General features: G+C 39.9%; 1 protein-coding gene across 1 annotated transcript in view; it reads right to left on the reverse strand.

The window, feature by feature from the left end:
* The window catches only part of ZBTB20 (zinc finger and BTB domain containing 20), a 590,333-nt gene that overhangs the window by 353,167 nt on the left and 212,778 nt on the right, over positions 1–24,388 (reverse strand). The window lies entirely within an intron of this gene.

Below are 24,388 nucleotides of genomic sequence, written 5' to 3' on the forward strand. Positions count from 1 at the left end.
GGCCGCGGGGAAGTGGCAAAAGGCCCCTTCCACGCAGCCTAGAAAGGGGTGTCCTTGGGGCTTCAAGCCCCAAGGACACCCCACGGAGGCGGGGAGGAGGAGAAAGGGGCCGCTTGGTCCCTTTCTCCTCTGCGTCGCTGGCGCAGCCGTCTGAAGGCTGCGCCCAGCGATGCAAAGCCAAGGAGCTCTGAAACGGAGCTCCTTATGCACTGCGTAAAGGGCGCTCTAAGCGCCCTAGCGCAGCGTGATGGTGTCACGTCCGCACCGCCTCGTTTGGAGGCGGCGCGTTCGTGATGCCATCATGGTGGCCCCCATGTAGATGGGGCACCGTCATCTTGTACGTCCTCAGGACGTATTAGGCTTAGGGGCATCAAGAAGTGACGCCCCTTTTTAAAACTAGGACGTCCTGAGGACGTCCCTTATGGCCGTTTGTAACACGGCTTAGTTAGCTTCCTCCTTCACTTCTAGTCTTGTGGCAGTGGGACTCACCTTTCACTATGCTCTACATTCACCTTCTGGCTAGAAGCAAGTAGCCTGGATTAAATGTTCTTTATCCTATCTCCTTATTTCACCTTGTTCTGGGAACAGCCCATTTATCTAAGATTGTGATCTCAATTTTCAGAAAGAGAAATATGGATGTGTGTGAGTGTGTGTGTATGAATGGCAAGCTGCAAATAACCGTGGTTGGTATGTAATACATAATGCTTCATGATATCACTGGGGCTGTGTCTAGATCTTGAGTTTTAGCCCAGAAACCTGAGGGGCTGGGAAGATCCTGAACTGGAAACCCTCCCACACTACTCCGCGTTTGTCTCAATATATTTTACATTTATCCCACAGCACCCCTCTCTCTCCACCATCACAGGTCTCTAGAGTCCCAGCTCCCAATATCTGTCCTGTTGGTGGTTGTTTTTTTTTTAAATCACCCTCCCCTTGTTTCTTCCTCCACTTCAATATCTCAACTTCTCCTTGCCGACTTCAGTAGCCACAGAACAAGTTTACCAGAAATGTGTGCACAGAGACTGTCTCAAGTACAGTTACCCTATACAGCATGTCTGAGGGTCTGTTTCAGACAGGGAAAACAACCAGTTACTTTTCTGAATCTGGGGAAAGAAAGTACAATGTAGTTCTGGAGAAGCAGGATTCTCCCCCTTGTGATACTGTATTCTTTCAGCTGCTTATGGTATGCAATGGATTTGTTTTAACAAAAAGATTGGTTATTGTTCAACTTTATTGTAAGAATAACAAAGGAGATTGATGGAGCACAGAATAATAGACAAGTCAGAAAAAAATAATTTCCATAAAAATGAAAAGGCTAAGAGTGCAGCCAGATGAAAGACTGTGAAAAAGTGGATAAGGAAAAATAAACACCTACACACATCATGGGGCTATCTGAATTGGGACCAAACATTTTTCTGTCCCCCAAGGATTTATCCAACAAGCAGATAGTAATCTTATTCAACACAATTGTTTTTTTTCTAAGAAATTTAATAGATTTGTGATGATCCTAATGATCTAAGCACCTCTCTTTTTAATCACTTCAGTTCTGAGACATTCAATAACAGCCTTCATCTCACACACACACACAAAGAATAAAACCACAATGTGAGGTTTACTTTTGAGTATAGGTGCACAGGATTGGTCTGAAAGTCATGAAGAGAGGAAAACAATTTTGATGAAACAGCAAGAGATATATGGGATAGGACTATTTGTCCTCCATATGTGTTTATCGCATGCAAAATGTCTACAAAATATCCCACAGATGGTCTCTGTCTCCAGTCAGAATCCAACACATTGTTTCCAATAATGAGGCAGTATGTTGGAGAAGCTGTGCAAAAAAGAGGCTCTTTTTCCATATGTTGCAATGGTTCCCATTTTAGAAGGAGGTTAATAGATCAATATCCATTAGTGTAGGTAGCAAAATCCTACTGCTGCTATTTAACTACTTATTTAGTGCTCCTCCTTTTAGGGGCACCCATGTCATGCAGTATGAAAAGCTCATATCATTTTTCTTATTAACAGCTACAGTATGATTATTCAGTCTTGGAAAAGACCAAGCAATTCCTTTACTGAAATTAAAGATGCCATACTTTATGGGGCATTGTTTTGATTTATACTTTCCCACCAGATGATCTTATGTAGGGATAGAGAATGTATAAAGGTAGTGATTTTGATTTTAAGGTATCCCAATTCATCCCATTTAAAAATTAATCAGCAATACAAATAAGGCAATGTTCATGGAAAGTTACATGGCTGCATTTATGGAATAATAACATTTACAATTCAGTGTTAGATATATTGAAATAGCCACTAGAAAACTGCTTAATGTTCTTAAGCTTCAGCTTTATTTTTTGAAACTAATTTGCTTTTGTTGTTTTTGTTATTTTAAAGTGTGACATTTATGAACTGGAACTGAATAGACTGAACCTGCTGCTAAGAAATCTTTTTTTTTTTTAAAGAAGGAAATGGAGTTCACAGGAGTTTTCTATTTTTTGCATCGATCTGGCCTGACCACATCTTCCCTTATAGTACCCAAAATGTTTTCTGTTTTTCTGGATCAGGAGTGTCATGCATTCTTGCATCTGCTTGAACTTTTGACCATTAAAAAAATATATCCACTCTAGTACCCTGGCAGCTGTAACAGTGTCACTGTTGGTTTCTAGATGAACAGGGAATTGATGTACATTTCCCTTCTTCCTTCTCTAGCCCAGAAGGAATAAGCACCCCAAGAGGCCACCAGACTTCTGCCAGTGGTTTGAAAGGAGTTTGTTTTTCCTATGGCTGGGGGCAAGGGGCTTGTCCAAAAACAAAATCAACACACTATTCTGCAAACCTCAACAGAGGGTACCTTTTTTAAATGGTGACATAGGGTTATACTTCAAAAATATGATCCAAATAAAATGTAGAGATCTTGCATTGATAAGATACTACCTGGAAGATATGAACAAAAAGCAAACAGATTATAAGTCTTTTATTCTTGAGGTTTAATCCATTCAACTAAAAAACATATAATTATTCTATGTATTAGCTAATGTATTATTAGTGTTAATAATAATACTAATTACTCTGCACCCTTAATTAATCAGCTAATAAATTTTATAGCAGTAAAGGTTGTCTCATACACAAGTCATTTTGTTAAATCTGACATTCAAATCCATCTTTGCAATACGCTCTCCTCTGGAGTTGGGCCATGAAATAAAATGCTATGAAAAACAAAATAAACCAAAACCCTGCTGTGGAAACAGGACAAATCTAGTTTTCACATCCCCTGCACAGATAGCAACAAGACAGAAGTAAAAGGCACCAAATGGAGCTCAAAGCTTCAATATGATATCAGCTTCCAGATTCTGGCAGAATCTGCAACCTAAGATATCAATTCCTCCAAGTCAGATAGTCTCACATATTCTGAGTGCCCAAAATTTTCTTGCTTCCAATATATATTTTTTAATCTTAAGCAAGTCTTGAGGAAATATTAAAGGTGAGGGATATGAGGAAAGCTTTACTCCACAGTGACTAATTAATTATACATCCAACACATTTATTTTCCAAGACAGAATCTACTTATTAAAGCCTCCCCCCACCCAAAAAAAAAAAAAAAAAAAAAAAAAAAAAAAAAAAAAACCAGTTGTCTTTTTCTTAGTGGATGGTGATACTGGTATAGAGACTCTCCACCCAACTGGATCAACATATATGATACATGCTTTGTAATACTAGCACACTAGACAGAGCCTGGCCATGCAGAAGCAGACATAGTTTAAATTCATCAAAAGGACAATATCAGTATATTATGACTATCTTCTTTTTTCTTTCTTCTCCTTCTCTTCGGTCTTCCTCCTCCCCCACCCATTGAAATCTGGGAGAAAGGTGGTATATAAATCCCAAAAATAAGTAAATAAAATGTCTGTTGGCCTGATATCTATCACAGTAAAGTGCTAGAAAATTTTATTTCAGCCAGAACTGTTAAACATATAAAAGAATCGGCCAAGTGGAGGAAGAATCAGCAAGGGTTTTGCAAAGGGAAATTCTGCCTCACAAATCTTTAACATTCCCTGAGGCTGTAAACACAAGCAATCTGGTAGCAACTCCCAACAAGATTTTGATAAAGTTCCTAACAAAGGGATCTTGGATAAATTTAACCATCATAGAATAGATGATGGATTGTGTTATGGATCAGTAACTGTTTTAAAAAACCAGAGGCAGAGAGTATGGTCAAATGGCCAGTTCTTATAACCGAGGAAGGCACAAAGTAGACTCACAAATCATTTGTATTGGATACTACTTGTGATGGCTATATGGAAACTCCAGGTTCAGGTCTCACTCTTTTGTAGGTTTTGGAGTTTCAGATGTTGACCAGCAACAATGGAGAGGACTATTCTCCTGTTATGGGCTTCACAAACATCTGACAGGAGACAATGAAGAAAAGGATTGTGGATTAGAAAGATCTTTGGTCTGATACAGCTGAATTATCCTTATATTATGACTGGTGCTATTTAGTTTATCTATAAAAGCTTGGGAGTTTACAAAGCAGGGATCAGATATTTTTATCTTCACTTTTTTAAAAAAGAGAGGTTTGCTGTTCACAATTACTGAATAAAGGTAAAGTGGTGGGGTAGTTCACACACTGCTGTATAGTGTTGATTGTTCCAAACCCATATCAGTTTGGCTTCAGACCACAAGTTGTAATTGAAACCACTTTACATCCAGAATCCCCACAGCACCATGATGACTGGATGATTCTGGGAGTTTAGTACAAAAAGTAATTCTTCCACGGTCTGGAAACATAACTATGTAGATAGATAGATAGATAGATAGATAGATAGATAGATAGATAACATCTGAGGCATCTAGACTGATTGAAGGTTGGAAGTGATTGTTGTTGTTTGTTGTTATTTCTTCTTACATGCCTCTCATTGTGGATCAAGGTGGGGAACAACAATATATAACAATGTTAAAAGAGCATATAGAACCACTACTTATTTAAAATCATTAATAATTACCTTAAAAATCATATTTTAAAAATAATATAGATAGGCCTGCCAGAAGAGACTGGTTTTTACTGCTGATTTAAATATAGACAGTGTCTTGAGCTGACAAATCTCTTCCAGCACATCATTTCACAATCTGGGAATGGCTGAAGAAAATGTCCTCCGGGTGACAGCCTAGTGTTGACAAACTGAAGTAGATGTCTCCCAGAAGACCTGAGTGTATGGGGGCAGATTATATGGGAGAATGTGACCCTGTAGGTAACCTTGACCCAAAGCATGTAGGGCTTCAAAGGTAATAACCAACACTTTGTAGTTTGTGAAGTCGAAGGCTTTTATGGCCAGCATCCATAGTTTTTTCTGGGTTTTTTGGGCTATGTGGCCATGTTCTAGAAGAGTTTATTCTTGATGTTTCACCAGCATCTGTGGCTGGCATCTTCAGTCTCTGAAGATGCCAGCCACAGATGCTGGCAAAATGTCAGGAATAAACTCTTCCAGAACATGGCCACATAGCCCCAAAAACCCACAAAAAACTATGGATGCCAGCCATAAAAGCCTCCGATTTCACAAACCCACAAAAACGTTGTAGTTTGCCTGGAAACTAATTGGTAGCCAGTGGAGTGATTTCAGTACTGGAGTAATATGGTCACTTTTATGAACCAATCCAGCTGCCATGTTTTGAACTAATTAAAGGGGAGAATTTTAAAATGTACAATAGTTTACCATTTTTTCCTGAAACAGAATGTAATTTCTCAATTCAGATTGGCATTTTATGCACTGAGTTAAAAGCTTCTTTTAAAAAAGTTCACTTTGTTCATCTGAAGTATTGTATGAGATTCAATTTGCAGTTCAAAAATTAGACTTCTTCATTTTCCAATGTTAACCATTAGCAAAAGTCTGGAGAATAGTTTGTGCCATCACGTATTTCGAAGCCTAGAGGTGTGGCTGTATGTAGCAAAGCACTTGCCAGCCTTAACCACCGTATCCTGAACAATGTTAAGGGTAAGTATATGAAAGTGAATAAATATGCCCCTTAAAACTTTAACAACTGACTTATCTTGCTGGACAGTGTGGTACACTACGAAAGCAATGTGTAGCAGATAACCAGATAGTTCAGCTCTGTGTAAGAAAAGATGGAGTAGATGAGGTAGATGACACTTTCTAGATCAGATAATCAGATTGGAAGCAAATGTAAGTGTAGCAGGTTTAATAGGTTTTATTTTTTAAACAATTGCTGCATGAAAAAAGCACCATCCTTGCTGGCTTCTGACAAAGCTGGAAAGGGAGAAGAGGGAGGAGATAGAAAAAGCAAGGTAATTTGCTTTCTGCTTTGGCAACTGAATTCCAGAACAAGAAAATCCAACATTATTACAATGAATGACCCAACTGCAGGCATAACAATTAAGCTTGACGACATTATTAAGAGCTTGACCCAATAATCAGCACAGTCACATTATAAAAAGAGAGCAAGAGAGAGAGAGAGAGAGCAATGTTCTGGTAGACAGAGTTTTTTCTATCAGAACTTTATTCAAGGAGTTTAAGGCGGGTTACATACCGCTGAGAAGCAGCGCTGTCCCGCTGCCGCCGCTTGCAGCATCTGGGAGCTGCAGCTGCCACACCATGGGGCTCCCGGACACTCAGAGGAAGGAGCGCGGAAATCGCGCTCCTTCTCGGGCCCCGGAAGAGGCGCCGCAAGTGCCAAAGGGCGCACTCGCGGCGTCACTTCTGGTGCACCACGTGCAGACGCAGAGTGTCCGTTACGTCAATATGGCGGCGGCCGTGTGGAACGGCCGCCACCATATTGTATGTATTGAATACGTATTAGGGTTAGAGGGGTGCGGAAGCACCGCCCCTTCCTAACCCTAATACGTATTCAATACGTATTTTTGGCGGTCTATAACCCGCCTAAATTTTTAAAATATATTTGGATTTGAAAATAAAATGAAATTGCCCAAATTGTTCAATCAGGTTTTAAAGTCTGGCACAAGCCCAAACTCTTGGGAAAAGGGAGGGGGGAGCCTTATGCTTTAAAAAAGAGAGAGAGAAATAGAGAGAGAGAGAGAGATTATTTCAAGAGACAATCATATATGCAACTCCTTCCCTGCTTTTCAATATAGATATTTAATGTAACATCCATAAATGAATGATGTTTATGGCCCTACAAATAATGACCTCTAGCTACCTTATAGGCTGAATCTGGTCTACAAGGCAATGGAAGGATAATGTTTGTAGGGTCCTAAATATCATTCATCACAACAAATATAACAAATTACAAACTGTATTCATAATTTTAATGCTGAAAAGGGTTTTGACTGCATTGAATGGGAATGTGTGCAAAAGGTATTTGACAAAGTGTGCTTTGGCACAGCATTTAGAAAATAAATATTAGCCCTTTGTAAAGATCCTCTATAATTAAAGATTCTTTTACTTTTTTGAAAGGCGGTCTTGTTTACCATTTTGTTTGCTCTTTCAACTGTCTGATGAAAAATGACACTCTGTACCACTGATACAGAGCTAATATAAATTGACAATTTCATCAATATATTTCCAGATGACATTCTGCTTTTTCTTACCTGATCCCCAGATCTGAAAGTTTGGTCTTGTATCAATTAGATTTGTACAGAAATATTTCTGAGTCTAGGATTGATTTTGACAACTCAGCAGTTATGTTTATCAATATTCTAGCCAAGATAACAAAATTTTATAGGACAACAATTTATCCCTGACTAGAAGGAAATGTCTGAGAATAATTACAAGTGGTTACTAAAACCCAACAAAGAGGGGGAAATACCTAGAACCACTGCAGTCATGAATAGGTAGGTGGAAAAGTATTGTGGATAACATAATGCCTGGACTCCCCCCCCTCTTTCAATCATTTCCCATCCAAACCACCCATACACACTCTCAGTCTTTACTGGACAAGTTCAGCCAAATCATTAGAAAAAAGTCAAGGGTTAGAAGCAAGACATGTACAAATCTGCACCAAAAGCTTACCATATCTAGTGCATGACTACAATATTACACATCATATCTGACAAATACAACACTAATATAACATAATTAAGTCAAAAGCACTGGGCCAAAAAGGAGGAAAGTATGTTTAGAAAGGAAAGTCCCTGAATTTACTTTAGTCAGCGCTTGGTTGCACTGTAACTTCGAAAATAAGCTACTAGTTCAAATGGAGAAATAATCTGAAAGCTATAGATTTTATAAATAATAATAATAATAATAATAATAATAATAATATGCTTCTGATGCTTTCTGAGGTCACTTTCAAAAAAAGCATCAATACTCTCCTAGGGTGCATTCACACTGCAGAAATAACCCTGTTTGACACCACTTTAACTGCCATGGCTCAATGCTATGGAATTCTGGGCATTGTAGTTTATTGTGACACCAAAGCTCTCTGACAGAGAAGACTAAGTGTCACACAAAAGTACAGTTCCCATAATCCCATAGCTGTAGTGTGGGTGAAACCCTACATAATTTTAAAAGATTTATAAGTTTGGTCCTATGGATTTCCATTGGGAAGCAAAAATCCAGACTCATAACAGATAGCCCTGATCTTTCAGCTGAGCCAGTTTTCGGTATTTGCTAATGCTGGTCAGCCCATTAAATTCACATTCCCTGAAAATATGGCATTTTAAAAAAACAGACAAAAGAAATTTAAAATGTTATGATATCACTTGAAAGCTGTAAGAAACAATAGTTCCTTATAACTTTTTTGCATGCAAAACTCCTAGTTGCAATAACTCTCCAGTTAAAAGTTGGATGGGCCATATGACAAGGAATGGACTAATTAGTTTTAGCTGGTTCAACGTCCAGTTCACATTTTCAATGGGACCATCATGTAAAACTCTGTGATAAATACAGTAGGCACTTTCACAAAACTTTAGAATATTTTACATATTTATGTTTTAATCTATGCATTTTCCTGGAACATGGGAATGAGGCAAGTTCTAAAATTCTCAAGCATTGTTCAGCTTTGTATGTTCTACCATTGCCACAAAATAAACTGTAACTGAAAACCAACTGTGCTGTATTTTAAATTATGAATAAAGTGTGGAATGAAAACAGGTTTTTATGGAAATGGAAGATTCATATGGAGAAGTCAGATGTGATATAGTTTGGAAAGGTGTTCATATATAAACAAGAATATTCATGTGGAGGGGAATAATAATATAAAAAGAAAACACACCAGCACAGTGGTCAAGTTTGCACAATTGAAGTGATGCTTGCAATTTTAAAAAGAATAACTATTCTGCACATTTTATTAAGCATATCAAATTTATCAAAAGTTATCTTTAGAAATCATTAACGTAGATATAAATTAATCCCCCAAATAGGTCACTATTAACCCTCTGTGCTAACTGACTTGTGAAGAAATGTGTTTTACATTTATACATTGCACAATGACACTCGACATCACACAGATTTTCAGTGAAAAGTAGACACACTTGACTTTGAAAAGTCTCTTTGTGGTGGTATATTTTTTAAAAACCTTCAATGGAAAATTGTTTCTTACACTGCTTTCCTATAAACGATCCATTGTTTCCATTCAAGTAAACATTTGTTTCTTTTTGATTTGGACATCCAGTACAAGATACACATTGCTACTTTATTGATTTTGAAGGCATTTTGTTTAGCTGCTGTAAGATCAATGATGCCCTAGCTACTCACTCTATTTTTTTCTTTTGGAAAAGACCTGAACCACTCCAACCATGCAGCTTCCCATAGCTTTTTCAGCAAGAAAAAGTAGGGGTTGATGCATTTTGGGCACCATTGTCTGAAATGGGCTTCCATCTAGGCTTGTATGTCTTTCTGCACCATATTATTTTGTGCCTTCTGGTTTGGATGGAAGAGGCTCCCTGTTTCAGGCAACACCTGTCCTCAGATGATGCAAGCTTGGTTTGGTTCTGTGCACATTTGCCTTTTGTTTATGTTATGTTTGCTTGTTTGTTTGTTGAGGCAAGAGCTTAAGAAGCAACACCACCTTCACCAAATGATGCAATGCTCTCTCTTTTACCGTAACTTTTTTGCTGACAAAGGCTGAATTGGAAGGCTTCACCTTTGAAAAGATAATATTTCACTTATAAGAGGGAGCAAATAATGTCCGAGGAGTTATTTCTGCTTATCTGAATGTGCTTTTAAAAAAAACACTCTTGCTTGAACCATTTACTCAAGTCACTGATGTTTTCCTACTAGTGACCTTCAACTTGATATATAAATGCAGAGATGTTTTTTTAAAAAAAATAAGGAAGAAAGAAACAGCCTTGCCACTTGAGTAACAAGATGAGCACTGCTTCTTCACCTCTGAAATGCTTGTCATGGACCTCTGAGGCTTTAAGTGGAAACACAGGTTCTATGGTTAGAACTTCAGCTGACGATATACTTCATAAGTCACTGTTCAATACCATCATGAAATATAACTAAATATGAAAAGTGATATAAAAAGAGGAGGAGGTGGTGGTGGTGATAGTGATGGTGGAAGGGTGAGATGGATAATAATATACTCTTCAAGTATAGAAAAACATATCTTCCTGCATGTGATATACAGCATGAAGCCCTTGGATAGGGCAGTTTTGGAGTAAATGCCACGGATCTCACGTTACTCTCTGGTCAAGAAAGCAGTAACTTTTACTTACTGTATTTTATTTCAAATTTCCATCTGCGGAAAACCCAGAGTACGCATGGTGTAGTAGTCTGAGTAATGGGGTATGACTGTGGAGACCAGTATTCAAATCCTCGTTCAACCATGGAACCCTACTCACACTTTTGCAAAACACTGGGCAACTCACAATCTCTCAGCCTCAGAGGAAGGCAAAAGCAACTACACACTTAAGGAATCCTGCCAAGAAAATCCTGTGATGTGTTTGCCTTAGGGTCATCATAAATTGGAAACAACTTGAAGGCACACAACAACAACCCCAGAGCACAGCATCTACAATGAACTATTTCAGACGTTCTTTGTAAGTTATACTATGATCAATGAACGGTGGCTCATGCATTCCAACTTGCATGAAAATGAAGGAGGCCTATGCTGTACTTAGAGTGTATTTCATTTTATTAAGCTTTGATTAACTGATTAACTGTTGATTAGAAATGTTACTGTACTGAATAAATATCTCAAAGCATACAAGAACACAGTGAAACTCAGACAGATTTCCCATGGCTCATATTTTTAAGGAGTATGAATCATTAGATCTCAGTGGAATTAATTTTCCCCATTTCTTCCATTATTTATTAGCCTGAGGGGGCAAGGTCTCAGGACCCAAAAGTAACTTCAAGTTTTTTACCATCTGTGCTGAAGTTAAGCCAATGCAAATTCTACCTTCATCTCTGCACTTTTATGCCTCCTGAAATATTTCATTTCACACTTGTGATCTCTGTGTCTTAGAAACAATAAAATATGCACATCTCATCAACATGGGAGAACCATTTGTGACATGTAATGAGAAACTACTCCTCAAATTAACTCAAGATACAGGGCCTAAAGAAAGGGTCAAGACAGCTGTAACCTTCTATGAGGTGGTGACAATAATACAGCAACTACACTACCACATTGTACAAGAGGACATTGACAGTACAGTTCTATCTTGAATTATGCATGACAGGCAAAACAAGCTTACACTTAAACCCTGTTGCACAACATGTGGTACAAAAGACAAGGAAGAGGTGAAGGAAGAGGAAGAAAGTAGCTGCTCTTTCATTTTATTCCTGTTCATTACCACCAAAAAGACTTACATTTTTCTTCTTCACTGATCCATCATATGCAACCTTGAAAGTTGTCTCTTACTGTCAAAGGTATCAAAGGTATCAAACCTATCAAAACGATTAACCATTACTTTTTTTCAGAAGTAGTGCTAGAATGCTGTAAGGAAGGTGAGGTCAAAATGACAGTGTAATTTCTTTAATAGATAATGCTGTCTCCAGTTATTCATTCCTTCATGTTGTGGAATAGTCAATTGTAAGAAGGCAATGAAACTTCCCCTAGTTCATCGCTTTCTTTTTAAGTAACATTTTTGTGCTAGATTAGCTGCATCTTGTCAGACCTATTGCTCTAAAGGGAAGTTCCTCTGTGTTTCACTTCAATCCTCTCCTAACAAACCTTCTGACTGTAGGTCTTAGGGTCTATATCCTCCTTTTCAGCCAAAATGTCTTTGTAGCTGGTTGCAACAGCAACAATGGGAGGAATTTTGATAAGAATTTTGATCAGGTGGTGGCATGTTCTTATTAGCTTGGTGTATTTTAAATGGTTTCAAATAAAGATTTTTTTAATTTTAATAACGTGTAGATACCATTAGAAAGAAGGAGAGGGTGTAAATTGAATGAATGAATAAATAAATAAATAAATAAATAAATACTCTCATCAAAATAAATTATTCTTAAGTGATCTTTCCAATTACCTTACCTGAAATGCAAATAGTGCACACCTAGTTCAGCAGGAGTCTGTGAATTTTGTAACACCTGTGAATTATAGGTTTAGCCCAATGTGTAGGGCATTGCTAAGGGGCTTACTAGCTAAGTTCAGAAACAGTCAGATAGCTGGAAAGGAGCTGCAGCTGCCAAAGGTAAGGGTTAGGCTTTTTTCATGTTGAATAAGAAAGTGGGATTTTCACTGGTGAATTTAGGAGTGAATAAATGGGTAAATTATTTACAATGGAATTTCTAGCATATATTTGCATCTATTTTGTATTGTTTGTTTAAAGCTTTCAGGCTAAGGAGCACAGGAAGAAGAATCCAAGACTGGCACTTCATTGGATGCATGGGTTTTGTTTTTCAGGAGACAGTGTGCATGTTTTAAATTGAGTAATGTGTTTTATTGCAGCTAAACTATACTGGGACTTAAATTGTGATTTTCCTTGCAATACCCAATTATAGTTGGCCTCACAGTTCCCAGAAAGACCCACAAATTATTTCAATACACTGCATATCTCTTCTAATGCAATAATAACTCATGGTCTTAAAAAGTCTTGTGGTAATGATACTCAATTATAGTCAGGCACTATAGGATTTTAGCCTATATTTCAGAGGAGGGCAATGGCAAACCACTTTTAATATTCCTTGTCTAAGGAAATACATAGGATAACCATAAAATGGCAAGTGACTTGAAGGAACGCATAGATGCAGAACATGTACATACGCGTATTATGAGATTACTTTTTAAAAGAAATCAGAACATGATAAATATTATCTTTGATACCATCACTAGGTTTCAAAGGAGCTCATTCAAGCAAGGCACAGGATTGTACATTTATAGTACAATGCTAACTCAAAAATGTACCTGATGTAGCAGGTTAAAATTAGGCATAAACATATTCCGCTGGCAGAAACATCCTTTTGCAAGCAGAACTCTTTTCTGCCAGAGATCTGCCACCAGACCAATATGCCAATAGAACCGTTTTGCCAACTATGATTTGCTGGCAAAAGACCCAAATAGGGGAAGGCAAGGAGGGAGCTGAGGTATGTCAAACCCTGTATTTCACGGATACCACAACACAAGCACAGAGTTAAACCAGAGTGAGGGTAATTTCCAACATCCCAGGCTGAGCATAAAGTTGACCTTATGTCAACTTTACTGATATTTGGCCATCTTTACCAGTTGGCACTGCACTATTTGGCTAGGAGCAAGCTCCACTGAATCTGTCTGAAACTTACTTCTGACCTGCCATTTTATATAAGGGATGCCATGTCATTGCATTTAATGGGACTTGAGCATCCATAGATTTTGATAACTGCAGGAAGGGCTGGAACCAAACCCCAGAGGATACAAAAGATCCACTGTACAGAATTTCTCTGTGACTTTTCCTATTCTTTCATTCTCTGGACAGTCATTTAATAAATACCTACCAACATTCTAGCAAAAGAAGTGAAAAATATTGCACATAATTTCTTCAGAATATTACCATATTCTATATAATATAGTGCAGTCATTAGTTTTTGCATGCTTTGTAAGGCATAAGTATTATTTATAAACCAAAGGGTAAAAAATGCCAGCACATCAAAAACTCTAACATAGGAATGGAAAGAATAATAGAACCATGGGATTGGAACGGCCATCCAATCCAACCCCCTGCCATGCAGGAACTCACAATCAAAGTGCCCCGACAGATGGGCATCCAGCCTCTGTTTAAACACTTCCAAAGAAGGAGACACTGCCACTCTCTGACAGAGAGTGTTCCACTGTCAAACAGCTCTTACTGTCAGGAAGTTCCCCCTAATGTTGAGGTGGAATCTCTTTTCTTCTAGCATGTATTCACTGTTCTGTGTCTTATTCTCTGGAGCAGCCGAAAACAAACTTGCTCCATCCTCAATATGACACCCCTTCAAATACTTAAACAAGGCTATCATATCATCTCTTAACTGTCTCTTCACCAGGCTAAACATACCCAGTTCCCCAAGTCTCTCCTCATAAGGCATGGTTTCCAGACCCTTCACCATTTTTGCCACTCTCCTCCGCCTTCAAAAGGTGTTTGGAACTCTAACAAGGAGACTATTGGGCTAACAAAATGTTTACAATTCATTACTCTTCAAAAACTACCCGGTTTCTCTCAGCAGAAAGAAAACAGCTAGAATTACTTGTTGCTTCCTTCAAAAGCAGAGCAGTGTAAGATGGGGGGGCTTGGAGATGTTTCATCCACAGTGTTGCCATGAGTCAAGGACAACTTGAGGGCAGCTAACAACAACAACAAAGAATTACATCCCTACTGTTAACAGTACTGTATTTTGATTTCTCATACACAGAGACACACACGCCAAATGTCACATTTCAATGAGCACAATAACATCAGCCATTTTACAAAAGTATTAGCTTAAACCACAACATCTACGTACTGCTTTTAGATCCAATTCAGTATTGAAGAAGATTCTCAGTAAAGTCAAATGGAGTTTAGAGTTCATGACCAATTTGTAAACCTTTTGTGAATGCTCATTTTGCATGCACTCTAATGAAGATAGTCAAGAACAATAAACCATTAAAAACAAAAAGGCAATTTAGTGTCTACCTTCTCAACTGTAACATCTTGCTGCTGCTAGAAAAATATTTTGAGAAAGACAAGAGCACAGAATATTTCTGATACCTCATATCATAGTATCTGAGCCATACATTTCAAGTAAAAATGTGGATTTATTACAGGGGTATGTGAACATTTAATAAATAAATAATAATAAAATATGTATTTATTGCCTGCCTTTCGTAGATCAAGGCGGGTTACAACAATAACAGTTACAGAGTAAAAAACACAATACACAATAACAGCAATTATACATTAAAATCACAATAGCAATATCCAACTAGCATAAGATGTTTAAAACAAGGATAATAATGGTGAGGGGGAGGAAGGAGGCTACAAAGGAAAAAAGTTAGGGGAAAGCTGTTTGGAACAGGAAGGTTTTTAATTCCTTCCTGAACCACTCAAGGGAGGTGGCCGAGCGGAGCTCACTGGGAAGCGCGTTCCAGAGCGAAGGAGCCGAGATGGAATAGGCTCTACGTGATGTTGTGGCGTATTTAGAATCTGGGACTGTCAACAAATGCTTCCCAGCGGATCTGAGTGTGCGGGGCGGATTATATGGGGAGAGGCGATTCTCCAAGTACCCTGGGCCCAAGCCATTTAGGGCTTTGTAGGTGATAACCAACACCTTGTATTGCGCTCGGAAGCGGATGGGCAGCCAATGGAGATCTTTTAGTATCGGTGTTATATGGGTGGCCCTGGAAGATCCAGTGACCACTCTAGCTACCATATTTTGAACCAACTGTAGCTTCCGGGTATGGTACAAGGGTTGCCCCATGTAGAGTGCATTACAGAAATCCAAACGGGAGGTTACCAGAGCGTGTACCACTGTTTCAAGGTCCCTCCGGCCCAGGAAGGGTCGCAGCTGGCGTATCAACCGAAGTTGAAAACAGGTGCTCCTGACCGTCGCATCCACCTGAGATGTAAGGTGGAGCGACGAGTCCAGGAGCACCCCCAGGCTGCGAACAGAGTCCTTCAAGGGGAGCGTGACCCCGTTCAGGACAGGTGGACAAACCTCCAATCCCGGACTGGGGGAACCTATCACGAGCACTTCCATTTTCTCTGGATTCAGTCTGAGTCTGTTTTCCCTCATCCAGTCCATTACCGCAGTCTAGACAGGCATCAAGAGGAGAGATGCCATCCCTGGTCACTGCATCAGTCGGAGACACAGAGAAGACTATTTGGGTGTCATCAGCGTACTGATAACACTGCACCCCGTGCCTCCAGATAATCTCTCCCAGCGGTTTCATGTAAATGTTAAATAGCATGGGGGACAGAATAGCTCCCTGAGGGACACCAGATGTAAGCGCCCTCTTGTCGGAGCATTCGTCCCCCAGCTGCACCATGTGGAATCTGCCCGAAAGGTAGGAACGGAACCACTGGAGCCAGCAGTGCCCCCGATTCCTAACTCTCTCAGGCGTTCCAGAAGGATACCATGGTCAATGGTATTGAAAGCCGCTGAGATGTCCAAGAGCACTAACAGGGACCCGCTATCCCTGTCCATGCCCAGATGGAGATCATTGACCAAGGCGACCAAGGCTGTCGCGGAACCCGGTTTGAAATGGGTCTAGATAATCAGTATCATCCAAGATTGATTGAAGCTGGATTGCAACTGCCCTCTCGATCACCTTCCCCAAGAAAGGCAATAGCGAAACTGGCCAGTAATTGTTATGCATCAGAGGGTCTAGGGAGGGCTTTTTTAACAGCGGTTTTACAATGGCCAATTTTAAGCTGGATGGAAATTGCCCTTCCCTAAAAGATGTATTAATTATACGGTGTAACAAAGTTGCTACAACCGCTCCCCCCTGAGCCGCTAGCCATGAGGGACAGGGATCGAGAGAGCAAGTTGTCTTCCTAACACTTCTAAGGATCTTGTCCACATCCTCAGTACTTACAGACTCAAAGTGATCCAGTACAATTGAGTCCACGGAAGCTCTGGAAACCTCTACTCTGGTTTCTGAACTAATAATGGCGTCGAGATCAGCCCTTAGCCGAGAGGTTTTATCCATGAAGAAGTTGTTAAATTCGTCACAGCAGGCCTTAGATGGTTCCAAAATGGAGTTCAGGGAGGAGGGTAGCTGAGTAAGCTCCCTCACTACCCTGAACAGCTCCGCCGGATGTGACTCCGCGGATGCGATACGCACAGCATAGAACGAGTTCTTTGCTGCGTCTATCGCCACTCCATAGTCCTCCAAAAGGGAGTCCAGGAGTGCCTTGCCGGCTAAGTCCTGATGTCTCCGCCATTTGTGCTCTAGTCGTCACAGAACCCGCTTCCTTGCCCGGAGATCTTTGGTATACCAGGGCTGCTTTTTGGAAGCAGGCCTGAGAGGACGCTTGGGAGCGATACTGTGTATAGCCCTGGAGAGACAGGTGTCCCAGATGGTAGTCAGGGCATCAACAGAATCGCCGTCAGATCCAACCATGTTTCCCTCTAGGGCTTCTTGGAACCTTTTGGGTTCCATCACCCTTCGAGGGTGGACCATTCTAATAGGTCCACCACCCCCGGGGGGGATCTGGGTAGAAGCCTTGATGTTAGCCTCAACCAAGAAATGGTCCGTCCACGACAAGGCGGAAATATTAGTTATTTCCACCCATGGAGTTTCCATGTCTGTACAAAAGACCATATCGAGAGTATTACCAGCAGAATGCGTTGGCCCCATAACCAATTGAGTCAGGCCCATGGCTGTCATGGTATCCATGAACTCTCGAGCTGCACCAGATGGACTATAGCTGGCCGCGAAGGGGATGTTGAGGTCCCCCAGGACAAGAAGCCTGGGGGACTCCAACAGCAGCTCCGAGACCAGCTGTGTCAGCTCGAGCAGGGAGTCCGTTAGTGCACGGGGTGGCCGATAGACCAACAGAATCCGCAAACTGTCTCTGGCTTTTAGGGTCAGGTAAATACACTCGATATAGGAGGTTTGTCGAACATGGTTCGTAGTTAAGGGAAGGGTGTTCTTATAGATCAAGGCAACTCCCCTCCCCCCGCCCACCTAACCTGGTCTGGTCCTTAACTGAGAACCCGGCAGGAAGGGCCTGTGCCACACAGCTTCTCCCTCAGGCCCTAGCCAGGTCTCAGTGATGCAAGCCAGGTCGCAGTTCTTATCTTCAAGAAGATCGTGAATTATGTGGGTCTTATTTTTCACGGACCTGGCATTGCACAGGAGCAGAGACAGGGTTTGTGGCACGGTTGGTCTGACCCTCAGACCTCTTTGATTAGGAAAGTGGATGGAAGGTGAGATAGATATTATACATCGATCCCGCCTTCCCCTGTAACGGCTTCCCACTTTCCTACCGCCATTTAGATTTCATTTTGTTTATGATTCATTTATTTTAATAATATTTCACATTTTTATATATTTGGCATCCTGTACACGGCACTTGAAAGCAGGAATTGTGTCAAGAATATTTTGTTTTCTTAAAAGCACTATTCTAAAAGAAAGAGGACTTTATGAGTCTGTGACATTATAATGCTAGATATGTTCCAAACAATCTGGGATGTTGGAATCTATATCACATTATTTGCTTCCCCATGCCTCCAAGCTTGAATGAACTTACAGAAATCCACACCACTCTCCAGCTATTCAATATAACATGAGAAAATACAATGGATTTAAAAAAAATGCATTTTTTTCTGTTGAGACAGAAAGTAGTTAAGTCATATATAAAGAAGTATAAATAAGGGACCAAATGTTAAATCATTAAAGCTCACTGTAATTAATGGCTCGCTGTAATGAATGTTTTGATGTTGTCAGATGTTAACAATACTGCTACTTAGCTTTGCAGGTTATCTAAAGATTCACATTTTAAGGACAGTGTTTATAGATTTATTTAGCTAAACTTAACAACAGAAGCTATAATGCTATCAGTGGTGAAGATAAAGGACTCTATATTCCTACGTTCTAAAACCTATCCTATATTCAAACTACCAAAACACAGGAGTTCAGGCAAGAATATTTGAGATATGACAAACGAATACTCATTTTTAAAAAACCTTCCTGCACTTTTGATGGGAAATATAGGTAAGTTTTAGAACACAATGTTTTAAATCCCATAATAAAATATATCAACCAGTTTTGGTTTCTGTGCTTATGTTTTCGGATTGTGTTTTACCCAATTTAGTGAAAATTACTGAGTTGTAATATATTTATAGCTATAGGCTCCCCTCCCCCTCATTTGTAATACTTTTCAAATCCAAGTGAAAAAAATTGTTCTCTGACAAGGAAAATGATGGGATAAAGAAGAAAATGTTTTGGTTCACATTTATGCATGAGCTAACCAAATTTGTAGTTTGCAAACTAAATCGTGGATCAGAAAGCAGTTGAATCCTTAAGATATCTTACCACTTTTGTGATGCAGTTCATGGATCACAACACAGTCTTCATTAGGACTATAATGTATAATATACTATGAGAAATATATTACTAAAATTGTTTTGAGAAAATGTATATACTGGAAAGATGCATGTAGCTAATAAACAAATTTTCATAAGCGGGGGGGGGGGGGGTCCTACACATTAAACCATGCAACCTGTTAATAGGAAGGATCTTCTTTACTTATATAAGAACTACCATGTAATGGGATCACCCAGATGCCAAGTCAGAAATTTTAACATCTGTTCATAATGAATTTCAGTTAGAAATAAAAAGAAAACTTCAAAGCAGTTTTCTTTCCCTGTGGCTAAGACATACATATTCTTGTTTTGTTTCACCACCACCACTGGCTCTGTACATTCATATGCAATTACATTTCATTGTTCTATTCTCATAGCATGGAAGGGCCAGTGAAGAGTCACCCAAGATGACCTTATGCAAGAAGCCTGCACTTCAGCTCCACTCAGATTTCTGCCTTTTTTGCCCTTTTCCTAGAACAAATATATATTGTCTTTTACAGCCATATTCAAGCATTATCACATTTTAAGACACAAGTAGGGAATATATAGCCCCTCCAACATCACTTTCTTCACACGGCAAGAAATGCATTTGAAGATAAGAAGATTCTATTCATGTCAAAGCTCTCTCTACAACTAAGCTAGCTGGTTTCCATTTCTTTTCATATATACTATTACTAAATCAGGTATCACCCAGCCTACAACCCTGCATTTTATTTATTCACCTTTTCGCCTAAAAGAAGACAAAAGGAAGGCCATTTTTTCTTCTCTTTGGTTTTATTTTTTTAGTTTCAGCACAGTTTTCAATTATACCAAGTTATTTGGACCTTTGTTTCCTTTTTGTATTCTGAATTGTCAGATATGCCTCTCAGTTTCAGTTCAACTGCAAACTTGTTGAGCATACCTTCTAACAGTTCAGACCAGTCATTCATGAAAATGTAATGCACCAGACACAGTACAGACCTGAGGTACTAACAAAAATATGCCAACAAATACAGAAAACAAAATGCTGGCCAACCAACTAGAAACATTCAATATGCATCCCCATCCACAGAAAAGGAGACACAAAAGACTGCAGCAACTACAGGGCCATAGCATTAATTTCCCACACAACCAAAATGATGCTTACAGACTTCAATCATACATGAAATCCCAGAGGTGCAGGCAGGTTCAGGAAAGGTAGTGGCACTAGGGACCACATTGCAAACATGCACCAAGGAACTCCAGAAGGAAACTCAACATGTACTTTATAGACTATAGCAAAACCTTTGACGGTATAGTTCACAAAAAGCTATGGCATGCTCTTAAAGACATGTGAATGCCACTACATTTGATAGTTCTGATGAGAAATCTGCACTTAGGACAAGAGGCTACTGGTAGAATAGGATATGGAGAGACAGAATGATTCCAATTGGCAAAGGGGTCAGGGCAAGGCTACATTTCACCAACTTACCTGTTCAACATGTAAGTAGAAAACATCATACAAAGAGCAGGATTACACTTAGAAGAAACAGGAGTGAGGATAGGTGGAAAAAGTGTCAACAGTCAAAGATATGAAGGTGACACCATAGTACAAGCAGAAAACATTACAGAATCGAAACAATTAAACAAAAATAATGACCACAGAAGAACTACATAAATTCAACCTAGACAATGAGGAAATAAAAATAGTTAAAGTTTTTTCATACCTAGGATCAATATTGATCAGAATGGAAATTGCAGTCAAGAAATAAGAAGAAGACTAGGAAAGGCAAAGGCAGTCATGAAATAACTGTAGACAAGATCTAAAAGAGCAAGCTATACAACTGAGCACTAAAATTACAATCGTGGGCCGGTTACATACCGGCAGTTTAGTGCGTGATGAGCACGCACTAGGGTTACAAAAGGGCGGTGCTTCCGCACCGCCCTAACCCTAGTGCATGCCCGTCACACACTAAATGGCGGCGGCCCTTCCATATGGCCGCCGCCGTGAGGACGTCACGGCCGTGCCGCCTCTAGACGGGGCGGCGCGGATGTGACGTCCTCAATCCGCGGCAGGGCGCCTAGGGCGCCCTTTCCACGGACCAGGAAGGAGCTCCGTTTCGGAGCTCCTTCCTGGTCCGCGGTGCCGCTTTGCTTCGCTGGGCGCAGCCTTCAGACGGCTGCGCCCAGCGAAGCAAGGGAGAAAGGGGCCAAGCGGCCCCTTTCTCCCCCTCCCCACCGCCGCGGGCTGTCCTTGGGGCTTGAAGCCCCAAGGACACCCCTTTTCAGGCTGCGGGGAAGCGGCATTTTGCTGCTTCCCCGCAGCCCGAAAAGCGGCGGATCGGGGCCTCAGTGGCTGCCGGTGTGGCCACTGAAGCCCCGATACTCTGGGGAAAGGGGCGGGTCCAGACTGCCCCAAATGGGCAGTCTATAACCCGCCATCATATCCATTTTATTCCCCATCACCATGTACAGATGTGAGAGCTGGACAGTGAAGAAAATGCGTAGGAAGAAAATCACTCATTTGATATGGGATGCAGGAGAAGAGCACTGAGAATACTGGACAGACAAAAAGATAAACAAATCAGTCCTTGAACAGGTCCAGCCTGAACTTGCCCTGGAAGCCAAGATGACTAAACTGAGACTGTAGTACTTAGGCCGCATCATGGGAAGACAAGATTCATTAGAAAAGACAATAATGTTAGGAAAGGTCCAGGTAGTATAAAGAGAGGAAAACTTCACACCAGATGGATCTACTGAGTTAAGGAGGTCATGGGCCCAGAAGTGGATAATAGTGGGGCTTGGAGATGTCTCCTCCACAGGGTTGGCATAAATTGTGGTCAACTTCAGGGCAGTTAAAAACAGCAGCAACAACAACCCACCTCAAAATCTCTCCCAGCCTAGTGAAAAGCCATAATCTTTCAGCATAGTTTTTCATCTAGTTTACTTTATGGTATTATCATCTGACTCACATAAGCTAGTAAAATTTCTCCCTGGCAAAAGTATCACTCTTTATACCCTGGTCTTGTATCTTCTTTCCATATCAAAATCCAACCAATCAGCCTTTAGTGTTCTATAGCTTCCTTTCCTTTTCTGATGAATGGTGGGACAAAAATTGCTCACCTGTAGAAGCAAGCACTTAAAAAAAAAAGACCAACAAAATAGTATGGAGTTTCACATGACACACTATGGGTATTGAATCAAAGAACTTGAAGGAATTCCAGGTGACATTTAGTCAAAGCCTCTCCCAGTGCAATGATCCAGCTTTAGGATTCTGACAGGTGGCCATCCAACTGCTGTTTAAAAACCTCTATCAAAGGAGAGACCACCTTCTTCCGAGAGACTCTATTCAACTGTCAAGCAGCTTTTACTACCAGGAAATTCTTCCTAATATTTATTTAGAATCTCCTTTCTTGTAATTTGAACTTATTTATTTGGGTCCCACCCTCTGGAGCAGCAGAAAACAAGCTTGCTCCATCTTCCATGCCAATACTGCTTAAATTTATTTCCAGTTTAGGTTTCTTCTTTTTCTAGTAAATGTATTGGGAAGCTTGGAAAGAAAATAATATGATTGCTCAATGCTTGGCACGTGTTCTGTCCTGAATGGGTCGTTATGCACCTATAATCACTTTGGAGCCATAACCTCCAAAGCAAATTCATTAATGTTTAAAGGACACAACTCATAGCACAACTAAAGCATAACACTTTGCACTGCACAGAAGAGGTGCAACTTAAGAAGAACTCATAACCTTCTGGATTTCATTACCCAGCTGTGCATTTGGATCTTTAATGAGAATAGCAGGCTGAATTTGGTTTATAATGTTCCACCAGCTTTAAATTTACACTGTAAATTTAACTACTTAAATTTGGAAGATGGATTCCATTAGATGTATGATTCATTTCTTGTAATTTTCAGCTCTAATCATGTAGTGTTAAAAACAAGATATGATTCCCACGTTACATTTCCAAACATAGGGAAGGGCCACAGCTGAATGACAGAGTGCATGCTTTGCATACGAAATGCCCCAGGTACCAGCCTTAATATATCCATTTAGGATTGGAGAGCCAATGCCAATCAGAAAATATAGTCCTAGAGAAACCAATGATCTGATTCAGTATAGGACAGCTTTTTATATTCCTATATAGGTCCATGCCCATAGATAATATAATTAACGTTTGCAGCATGGGGATGAACATTTCAGGATGTGTGTGTTTTGTTTATCCTGCTTTAACAATATGTGTTTTGAAACAAACACGCTAATTGAAAAATTAGAACCAAATTGAAGTGGCCATTAGTTGATGACTATGGAGACAAGAAAATCTTAAAAGGAGGCTATACAGAGCCAAGAGATACTATGGAAAATAGAAATGGAAAGAAATGAAAAATGAAAAATATCAAGCCATTGTTTTGAGTCACTGGATTGCCTAAAGACATGCATTGGAATGTGAGGAAGGTTGAGAAAGCAAATGATGTCATGAGAATGAAAACCCAAAGATAAGATATAAACAGTACATAGAGGTGAAGTTAAAACACTACCATAGGGAATGCTAGTATGTACAAGGAAAGAAAACTGAGCAATGAGAAGGAAGGAAAAGGGGAAGCCAAGCATTTGACTCAAAAAGAGATGGTACTTGGGAAGCCGAGGGAAGAAAGTGCAAAGGCAGGCCTAATGTTAAACATAAAGAATTAAAAAATAATAATTACCACAGAGGAATTACATAAATTTAACCTAGATAACAAGGAAATCAAAATAGTTAAAGATCTTCAAGCATCTCCAACTATTTACTAACAGCAGTAATAAAACAGCACCATGACAAATAGTTGTGAAATGCAATGTGTTTACAAAAGTGATAGACAATAAGTGGATCAGACTTTACTGATGTATCTCTGGTTGATATGCAGTTGCTCTTGAAGAGTTTCCAACTATTTACTAACAGCAGTAACAAAAAAGTCCCCTTCCTGCATGAAGCAATAAGGGTATTGTAATAAAAAAAGAACAGGTCAAATCAGAAATGGAATTTTGTGTGCTTGGATCATCTGCTCCATT

Source organism: Sceloporus occidentalis, unplaced genomic scaffold (genome assembly GCF_023333645.1).
Source record: "Sceloporus occidentalis isolate IW3139 unplaced genomic scaffold, rSceOcc1.0.p SCAF_2, whole genome shotgun sequence".
In the NCBI taxonomy this organism is placed as follows: Eukaryota; Metazoa; Chordata; class Lepidosauria; order Squamata; family Phrynosomatidae; genus Sceloporus; species Sceloporus occidentalis.